The sequence below is a fragment of the Punica granatum genome, chromosome 7, assembly GCF_007655135.1.
Source record: "Punica granatum isolate Tunisia-2019 chromosome 7, ASM765513v2, whole genome shotgun sequence".
Classification (NCBI taxonomy): domain Eukaryota; kingdom Viridiplantae; phylum Streptophyta; class Magnoliopsida; order Myrtales; family Lythraceae; genus Punica; species Punica granatum.
The window spans coordinates 1,827,272-1,836,953 of NC_045133.1; the positions used below are offsets into that span (position 1 = coordinate 1,827,272).

Sequence of the window (9,682 nt, forward strand, 5' to 3'; positions counted from 1 at the left end):
GATTAAAGCATTGGTCTTGCGATGTTGTATGAAGGGATTTGGGACATATAGCCCTCTTATGTTTCATTTTGACTTGAGACATACGGTGTGATTGTGTATGATGATTATGTATGAGATATACGATGTGATTGGTATGTGTGATTTTTGTATACTGATATTGCAGCTTGATTGTTATAGCCATGGGATCGCTGGACCCGATGGAATTGGATTTGGGTTGTGGTTGACCGCTAAACCGGCGGGATATAAAATTGAGATGCATTTCACACTTTGCATATTATCTTTCTAGATGGATTAGAGATTAGCTTGGCTGAGTAGGAGAATCATTTTTGACAGCGGGGATCAACTTGGAAGACTTCCTGGATAGCCCTATTTATTTTATATCTTACAGATAACTAAGCTATTATAAGAGAAGCTTAAAAGTATGTTATGGCCTGGAATATTTTTTTTTTGTATAATTATTCTTTTGGTAATTAGAGATCAGTAATAATCTATTGGGATGTTTAACATGTGATTTATTTGATGGAATAAATAAATTGACAATTGGAGGCCTAGCATATTGAAATATTAGCAAGTTTTGGATTATTGAAATTTTAAAAGAAATGTTGCTGAAATTTTGGGTTGTGACACAATTCCTGAAGGCAAACAGTTGAACACATTTCAGAGCGATGCCTTTGGGGGGAATTTTGGTTGTGTGGATTTCCCTCTCAAAGACAATGTGGAGGGGACGCAAATGAACCACCACCATCAAGTACTCTTACAGATGAAGAAAACACGGAGAATCGAAATTGGATGGAATGGCGAGCGGTACCAAATGGGTTACAGACGCTGAACTGTTCTTAGACTTTCTGTGGGATATATAATGCTTCATTTCCAAAGACCTCTATGGCTCATGAGGATGATGAAGAGAAGTATATACAAGCTGCAAAGAAGAGCTCGAAGAACTCATGGAAGGTGAACTACAAACTCGTATTTACATAATAATTTACATGTGCTCTCTGTTACTATTGTAACTTCTATTTCTAACGAGAAAATCACTTCGGATTTTTTCTTTTTCTTTTTATATTCAAAGAGACGGCGGGAGGATGCGGCGGCGATGATTGAGGCAAACCAACAACAGTTGATGGATCACAATAAATGGCAGGAATGTAGGAGCCTTCACACCCATCCTCAGTTTGGGAGATCTTAGAGATCATACTAACAGAGAAATGGAGTGTCTCTGTCTCAGTATGTGTGTGTATGTGGTCTTATATATTCAAATCCTAGCAATGTTGTGATGTAATAAACAATACTGGGCAAATATGGAGCATTACGAGTTCAATATCAACTAATATCAACGACGTCAAGTACGGCCTAATGGTTCTGTTCTTGGTAGGACGGTGTTTTGCTGAATGATAAGACTCCTGTGTATGTTAATGAGCATTCGAGGAGTTCCTATTTACCGGAATCGGAAATTTTTTTTTTTTTCCCAATTCCTAGACTTTCTACTGCAGATTTCCTTTATTTGTTAATGAACTGAAATCCATGCTGGTACAGGAGCTGAGCTGAACCTCCCTCATATATTTACAGCCAATAGCTTGGTTTATCCAAGATGCCACGACAAGAAGTCGTAGCACTAGAAAACTATCTCTGACTAGCTCTAGCATAAACAGTAACACCCTCGTATTGGGTCCAAAGTTCGGCAGAGATGCATCATTACCATCTCCAGAAATCAAAAAATGGAAGATAATCATTGGATCTTTTCTCTCGTGATTGTCAATGCTGAGGAGGTAGTGGATATCACTCCTAGTAGGACAGTTTATCCCCGATCCCTTTGACACAGCACCCTCAGTGATGAAATGAAAGTAGAATACTACCAACTAGACACTGCAATGAAAGAAGAAAAGTCCACATGCCAATCTCCTTGAACCAAGAAAGAAAAAATATCACTATCGTACAAAGTATTGTTAGCTCTGCATCTGGATATTCTGATGAGATTTATAGTTAGAGACTCGAACGAAATGCTTCAACCCCGCAGCCGAGTCACAAAATCTTACTTCAGTTTGTGTGATATATTTAGCCATGATGGTAGTAATAGAGCCAAAAATTCTTCAGCTTTTGCCCTTCCACATCCCGCTCATTGGTCTTTCGGAATCGACAACATGGGCCAAATCAGGCCAAATCAAGACGTATAACAAACTTCACCGGGCACACGGAAATTTACTACCACTTTGTTTTCAGGTATTCTTGTCGAAGTTGATGAGTTCACTCTGAAAGAATGCAATGATAATACGATATCTAAGTTGGAATCATTTAATCCTTACAAAGCTAGCACAGCAAATTCAGCATATTCGATAACTTTAATAACTGTAGTCTTTGTGAATCGTACTTCACCAACCCGAATTTATGGAAATTCCATAAGATCCCTTCAAGGAATCGTTACTTTGAGCGTTGAGCGGTTCAGCTTTTTGCCCTGGTCTTTTCTTACTATATTAAAATTTAGTAGAAAAATAAATTCATTGAAAGCAAGAAAGCATGATGGTCATAATAATTCATCTCCATGAAGTGCTCTAAAGCAGAAAAGAAGACTTAGCTGTGGAATCTCATTCGAGCAGGATACTGTGGTGATACGTTACGCCACTTGCTCAAACATGAGCCCACGACTGATTTAATAGTCAGATGTAGGAAAATGTCTAGGAATTTTTATCCCCGAATTTCGAGTAATTCCGTGTTAACAGTATGGTGCGGAAATTGTTCTGTTGTATTTATGATTCGTACAAGCTATATATGAACCATATATTCCTATGCCGAATTGCCTTGATGTAAGGGGGGGGAGGGGGGGGGGGGGGGGGGGGGGGGGGGGGGGGGGGGGGATGGGGGGGATGGAGCCTTGATGTATGAAAATGTTTCCTTGAGTGATTTTCTTCAGAAAGTCGAACTTCGAACATAAGCAGAGGAGAAAAGAAAAGTTCTCAGAAGAATAAGAATGTTCGATGTGTTTTAGGCATTGTTATCAGAACCGGACAGGACCGGCCGGTTTTAAGTAAAATTCCATTGAACCGGTCGATTCTAAGGGTTTTATGGGTTTCCTATTTGATGTAAAAATGGTTGGTCATGTAAAGATTTGAACTCATGACCGCTTGCTTCTCATACTAGCATAGTACCAACTAGGCCACCACCACTTTTTTGTTCTTTTAACTCTACTTTTAAGTACTTATTAAAATAAAATATTTATTTTGAAGTAAGAAATATTAAATATAGATTTTTCTATACTATTGTTATATTTCTTTAAAATCATCACACTTTTATCTTAATTATCATAATTTTTTTAATAATATAAATATTTATTTATTTTAAATAAACGTGCGGTCCAACCCATCGAACCCCCGGTTGGACCCATAAAACCCATGAACCCGTACCCCTTCCGGTTCATCATCCGGTCCGGTTCTGATAACACTGGTCCCGCCCTCAGGTTTATATGCCCCTCAACCCCTTTGCCCTTTTCCCTTCTAGAGCTCACAAAACAGACGTAGAAAAAGTAAAAATGTTGAATGTGTATATCTATGATTCCATCATACATGGAGTGGGAAGATAAGAACTCCTTAGTCATCATCCTCAAACAGCAGCATCATCAAACTGCAATAACACACTGCCCACAACACCTGTTTCGCTCGAAAAAGAAAAAGAAAAAAAAAAATGGGAGAAGGGATCTGTAATCCTCGGTCTCTTCTTTCTTCTCTGCTCTTTGAGCCGTCAATGACGACTAGCTCCAACTAGCTTGAGTCTAGATAGTAACGCTCCCATATGGAGCAAGAAGCTGGAGGAGGTGCAACATTACCATAAGAGAATCACCTGATCATTTTACTTATGGCTGTCGATGCTGAGGAGGGTAGTTCATTCCATCCCTGATAGAACAGCGAATTCCAATCCCACAACATGGGCGCCATATATCAGCGATAAAATGGAAAGCATAATCTAATCAGCTAGGCATTGCAACGGAAGAATAAATAAATAAATAATACAACAGTGTTGTTCTCTGATGGGACTGTTCCTTTGAACAGCGACCCTCCCGTCCTATAGTCGAGGGACTGGAAGGATAAGACTGCAGCACAAACGTTGATGTTTTCAGCTCCGTTGCTGTGGATTGAGGGTTCGGTTCCGGGTTATTAAATTGAAGTTTGTGTGTTATGTGTGTGGCTGGGTGACATTGTCAGGTTCTCAATGCTTGTGATGAAAATTGCTCAGATATTGTCTATCGATTTCAGTAGCAGCTCTGAGTGGAAGATGGCCGTGATCACGAATGAACAGCTTCTTCAATTAACTGCCCAACTCTGAGACAGCAGTAAGTATTGATCATAGCAAAGTGATTACTTTCCCTACTACGAGCAATTCTAGGTGGTGACAGGCCACAGAAATACTTTCGCAGGGTTATTGTTATTATTATTAATATTTTCCCTTGGGATATAAGAAAAAAGAAAAGGATAACTTAGCATTGGATTGCACGTTGAAGGTGTAGATGAATGTCTTTTAAATGCGATTTTCATTCAAGAAAATGGGAAACTGAAACTGCTATCCAAAACATAATTTTAATCCATTGGAACTCTTGACTTGTTTTCTCTTGACAACAGCTTATCTACGAGACTGAAATATACAGGAAGAAATCTTCAGGCGCTGTGGAGAAAAATCATGCTGCTTGGACTTGCAGAACCGACAACATGGACTGAGAAAAGACTAAGAACTTTCATCCTGGTACAGTTAGCTAGGGATTTGAGCAATGAACCTTGCATTCGGTTAAAACTCAAGCTCAAGTACGACATTTTGCTAAGATTTCCCAAGCATGGCGGTATGAGACCGCCAAGCTTGTTATCTGCTAAAGACAGGTTTTCCAAGGAATTCATCCGACAATGGAAGATGGGATATCTCCAGTGAGGTCATTACCTCGAAGGTAGAGGGTCCGAACCTTACTAAGTGTGAAGAGGGTGCTGTTAGGCTGGAGGGCCCCACGGAGACAACTACAGGTAAGGTCGACCATGATCACATCACCACCAGTAACATAGTCACACATGATCCCGTCCCACGTGCAGCATCGGTCTGGTACCTTTCCTCCAAGAGGCTGTCTTCGGATAAGATGTGATATTGGCGCCATCTATGTTGCAGAAATACTTGGAATCAATATTGGTGGTGATTCCAAGTGAACTGGCAAACTGGAGTAATGCATTACATTTATCGGCATGACCCAAGAATCGTGTGAAAGGAGATGGCATAGGAATACTCATCGACGACTCAAATAACAGAAAGAAGAGACAGGAGAATACAAGTCCTGGCCTCATTCTTTTTATTTTTACGAGACTCTAGAAGCAGAGACACATCGGGATATAGTTGGCTAGTTGTTTGAGGACGGCTTGGGAGTCTTATGCAGCTGGTCTATTTATAATGAACATAAAATGCATCTAGAAACATGTATATCTAGAAAGAAAGAAAGGTCTCTGCCGGAAAAAAAAGTCCTAAATTTTGGTTTATGGCTGATTTTGTGGGGTTCTGGACGGGGGTGGCGAGGTGGATGGGCATATGAAATTACCCAAGCAACACAATTGAACATTTGTTATTCTACGAAAGATTCAGTCTTATCTTCTTTTTGCACCGGAACTATAGATATATGTATATTTAGGTTAGGATGACTTGGAACAGTTCATAGCTTATACGTAATATAAGTATTAAGTTCAACAACAGAAGTTCCATGACACTGTTAACTTGTTGTGAAAACTCAATATAGTGCCCTTTTATTTTAGCTAAGTGGGCGCAACGCATCAACACCGTATTTGGCACGAGTCGAGATTAATCCACTGCTAAGTCTTAGTTTCTTTCTTTATTATTATATCTGACTTGACTAATTTTACTGGAGTAGTTAAAGAAGCTTATTGCCTTAAGCACTTTTAATCTTTTTTGCTGTTCATAATACTTTATTGAGACCAGGAAGACAAGTGGAACCGCTCAACACTTGATCTTATGAAATTTCCATAAACTATCGGGTTGGTAAAGCACGATTCATGATAGTGCAGTCGATAAATATAGTGATTCTGCTTCATATGTTATCATTGAAATCCTTAAAAATTTAGTCTTCTACCCAATATGGTTGGCTTGGTGGTTAAAGAGTGTGACTTCCACAAGTTCAAGTCACCTCAGAAATCAGTAAGAGAATACTCTCTATTGGGCCACCGACATGGCTTGCAGGGTATTCACGTGATCCGTAAGTATTATGGGCGAAGCCCAGAACCCCTTGTTATCAAGGAAAAAAGAAAAAAGCTGTAGTCATCTTCTTTGACAGAGAAGCTGAACACATAATGGGTTGGAGTAAAGTTTTAATTTAATTAATTTAACTTAGCCCACTAGATGACCCGGAAGTGCGCCATACGTTTCAGTCCATGTTGTCGGTTCTGGAAGTCCAAGCAGCATGCAAAATTTCAAGGAAGTCCAAGCAGCATGATTTTTCTCCACAGCGCCTGAAGATTTCTTCCTGTATCTCAGTCTCGTAGATATGACAAAGAGGAATAAAACATTCCATTCGCCCAGTGAAGTTCGTCATATGTTACATTCCATTCGCCCGGTTCTTTTCTCGAATGATATAACCGATTCTTTCCCATACTGGCTGAGAACAGCCCCGCTAAGGGCTCTGAATCTGGGTAAAAACAACTTGCATGGTCTCGTCGGACCTGATCCTTTGGAACTTAACTTCCCTCATCTCTACTTCCTGGGACATCAGATGAATAACTTCGCTGGCAGCTGCCATCCAAGCATTTTCTGCAATCAAACTTGACAGATATTGACTTATCGATCAACAAGTTTGAAGGTGCTCTGCCGATCTTACCACCCAGAGTTGAAATGTTTGTCATCTCAAGCAATAGGTTCACCGGAGAGATTCCTCTTCTGTTATGCAATTCTACCAATCTCGTGAAACTTGATTTGTCAAACAATAGCTTGACCGGCAGAATACCTCAGTGCCTTATGGATGGGAGTGCCAGTGTATTGGACTTAGACCTATCTATGAATTCCTTTCGAGGCCCAGTACCTGAAACATTATCAGCTCCGACCAACTGCAACTTTACAACTATCGACTTATCACAAAATCATTTCGGAGGCAAATTGCCAAGGTTCTGGGCAAACTGCAGCAAGCTGGAAATTTTAGATCTCAGTAACAACGAACTCCAGGATTCATTTCCCAGTTGGCTTGAAGTTCTCCCAAGCCTGTACATTCTGGCTTAAGGTCGAACAAGTTCCATGGTCTAGTAAATACTAGTGGATCGCCTCAACCCTTTTCCAAGCTGCAAATTTTTGACCTCTCCAATAACAATTTCCATGGTGCTTTCCCAACCCAATATGTCGCTAGTTTCAAAAGCATGACAAGTGGAGATGAGAAACGAGGGAACTTCGTTCATCAGGCAAGGGGCAACCAAATCTTTCAGAGTGCTAGTGTGATTGGGAAAGGGGTTACGCTAGAGTTGATTAAAATTCAAAAAGCATTCTCCATCATCGACTTATCGTGTAAACCATTTTCAAGGGAAGATACCTGATGCGATCGGGGATCTAAAATTACTCACTGGCCTCAACTTCTCTCAGAACAACCTCACAGGCGCCATCCCATATTCATTTGGGAATCTGACTAATCTTGAATGGATAGACCTCTCGCTCTCGCTGAATAATCTCTCTGGAGAGATCCCTGGCTCCTTAGCTGATCTAACATCACTGGCATACTTAAATCTCTCCGTGAACCGGCTCATGGGACCCATTCCTAAGGGCAAACAGTTCAACACATTCAAGGGCGACTCCTTTGGGGGAAATCCCGGGTTGTGCGGATTTCCATTGCCAAGAGAATGCAGAGAGGATGCAAACAAACCGGCACCGTCAACTCGTGCAGAAGAAGAAATACGGAGAAGGGAAGTTGGATCGAATGGCAGGCAGTACCAATGGGTTATGGATGCGGGACTGCATTCAGACTTTCAGCAGGATATATCATGCTTCATTTCCGCAGACCTCTATGGCTCATGAGGATGATGGAGAGAAGAATATACAAGCTGCAAAGGAGAGCTAGAAGAACTCGTGGAAGGTGAGCTGCAAACTCGTATTTAGTTATCGATTTATGCCTGCTCTTAATTCCTGTCATATCTTTCTATATATTTCCAGAAAGAAAATCACTCTGAAATTTTTTATTTCCCTTTCTTTTTCAATACGAAGAAACTGTACGAGGGCTCGGCGTCGATGAATGAGGCAGAGCAACAAATGGTCGGTAAATTGCAATAAGTGGAACGAATATAGGAGCCTCCAGGTCCCGCCATGCCCCTCAGTTCGGGTGATCCTGAAGATCATACTAACGGAGGAATGGAGTGTCCTTATGTGTTTTTTATATGTACATGTTATTAGCAGTGTCTTGATGTAATAAAACACGAAACAAGGTGTTTGCTGTCACAGTTCTTCGCAAGTTGCTACATGAAAAGTATGTACTGTGTTGTTAACTCCGTTGGTGCCTTTGTTGCAAAGGTTTGATGAGTTTTAGTAGTGAGTACTAATGTTAATTTTCCGGCCCCTCAGGTATTATATCCTTCTCAACTTGCCCTTTCCCCTTCTAGAGCTGGCAAAATGGCCGTAGAAAAAAATAAGAGTGTTGAACAGGACTCCTTAATCATCCTCAAACAGCAGCATGCCAACAATCACAGTGCAAATCAGTTTCCAATAGCAGCACGCTAGTTTCAAGCAGGCATGATGGGTGGAACGAGGAGCGGGGATAGCTACTACATTGGGAAGAGGGCGGGCAATACTTTAAAATTACACAAGTGTTGAGAATCCACAAGACGTTCACGCTCATGGACTTATCATGTAACAGTTTTCAAGGGGAAATCGTTGAGGCGATTGGGGGATCTAAAATTACTCTCATAAGGCTCAACTCCTCGAAGAACAGTTTGACTGGTGCTATCCTGGATTCGTTAGGGGACCTGACTAATCTTTAATGGCTAGACTCTCGTTGAATAGTCTCTTTTGGAGAGACTCCTACGGATGTATCATCACTGGCATACTTAAACCTTTGTTGTGAATCGGCTCGAGGGAACGATTCCTAAAGGCAAACAATTCAACACATTCAAGAGCAATTCCTCTGGGGAAATACCTGGCTGTGCGGATTCCCCTTGTCAAGAGAACGTGGAGAGGATGCAAACAAACCACCACCTTCAACTCATACAGAGAAGAAGAATATATGGAGAAGGGACGATGGATCGAATGGTGAGCAGTACCAATATTGGGTTACAGATGCAGAAATGTGCTCAGACTTTCCATAGGGCATATCGTGCTTCATATTGGAGACCTCTATGGCTCATGAAGATGATGGAGAGAAGAATATACAAGCTGCAAAAAAGAGCTACAAGAACTCATGGAAGGTGATCTACAAACTCGTATTTACATTTCAATTTGATGCGTGCTCTCGATTTGTCATAACTTCCAGATATTTCTAGCAAGAAGTGATTTTGAATTTCTTTTCTGTTCCTTTCTTTTCCCACATGAAAAAATGTTATGAGGACTTGGTGTGTGATGAGGAGAGGCAAGGCAACAAATGGTCGATGGACAGCAATAAATGGGACAATCATATATAGGAGTCTGCAGACCCCTCCTCAGTTGGGGAGATCTTGGAGAATCATACTAGCAGAGGAATTGGGGTGCCTTT

General features: G+C 40.9%; 1 long non-coding RNA gene across 1 annotated transcript; it reads left to right on the plus strand.

Annotated features, from left to right (window-relative positions):
- Positions 1-222: 222 nt before the first annotated feature.
- Positions 223-1,343, plus strand: LOC116214738. The gene is made up of 2 exons (XR_004158330.1): positions 223-951; positions 1,070-1,343. It is a non-coding gene; the product is annotated as an uncharacterized LOC116214738 (long non-coding RNA).
- Positions 1,344-9,682: the final 8,339 nt, after the last annotated feature.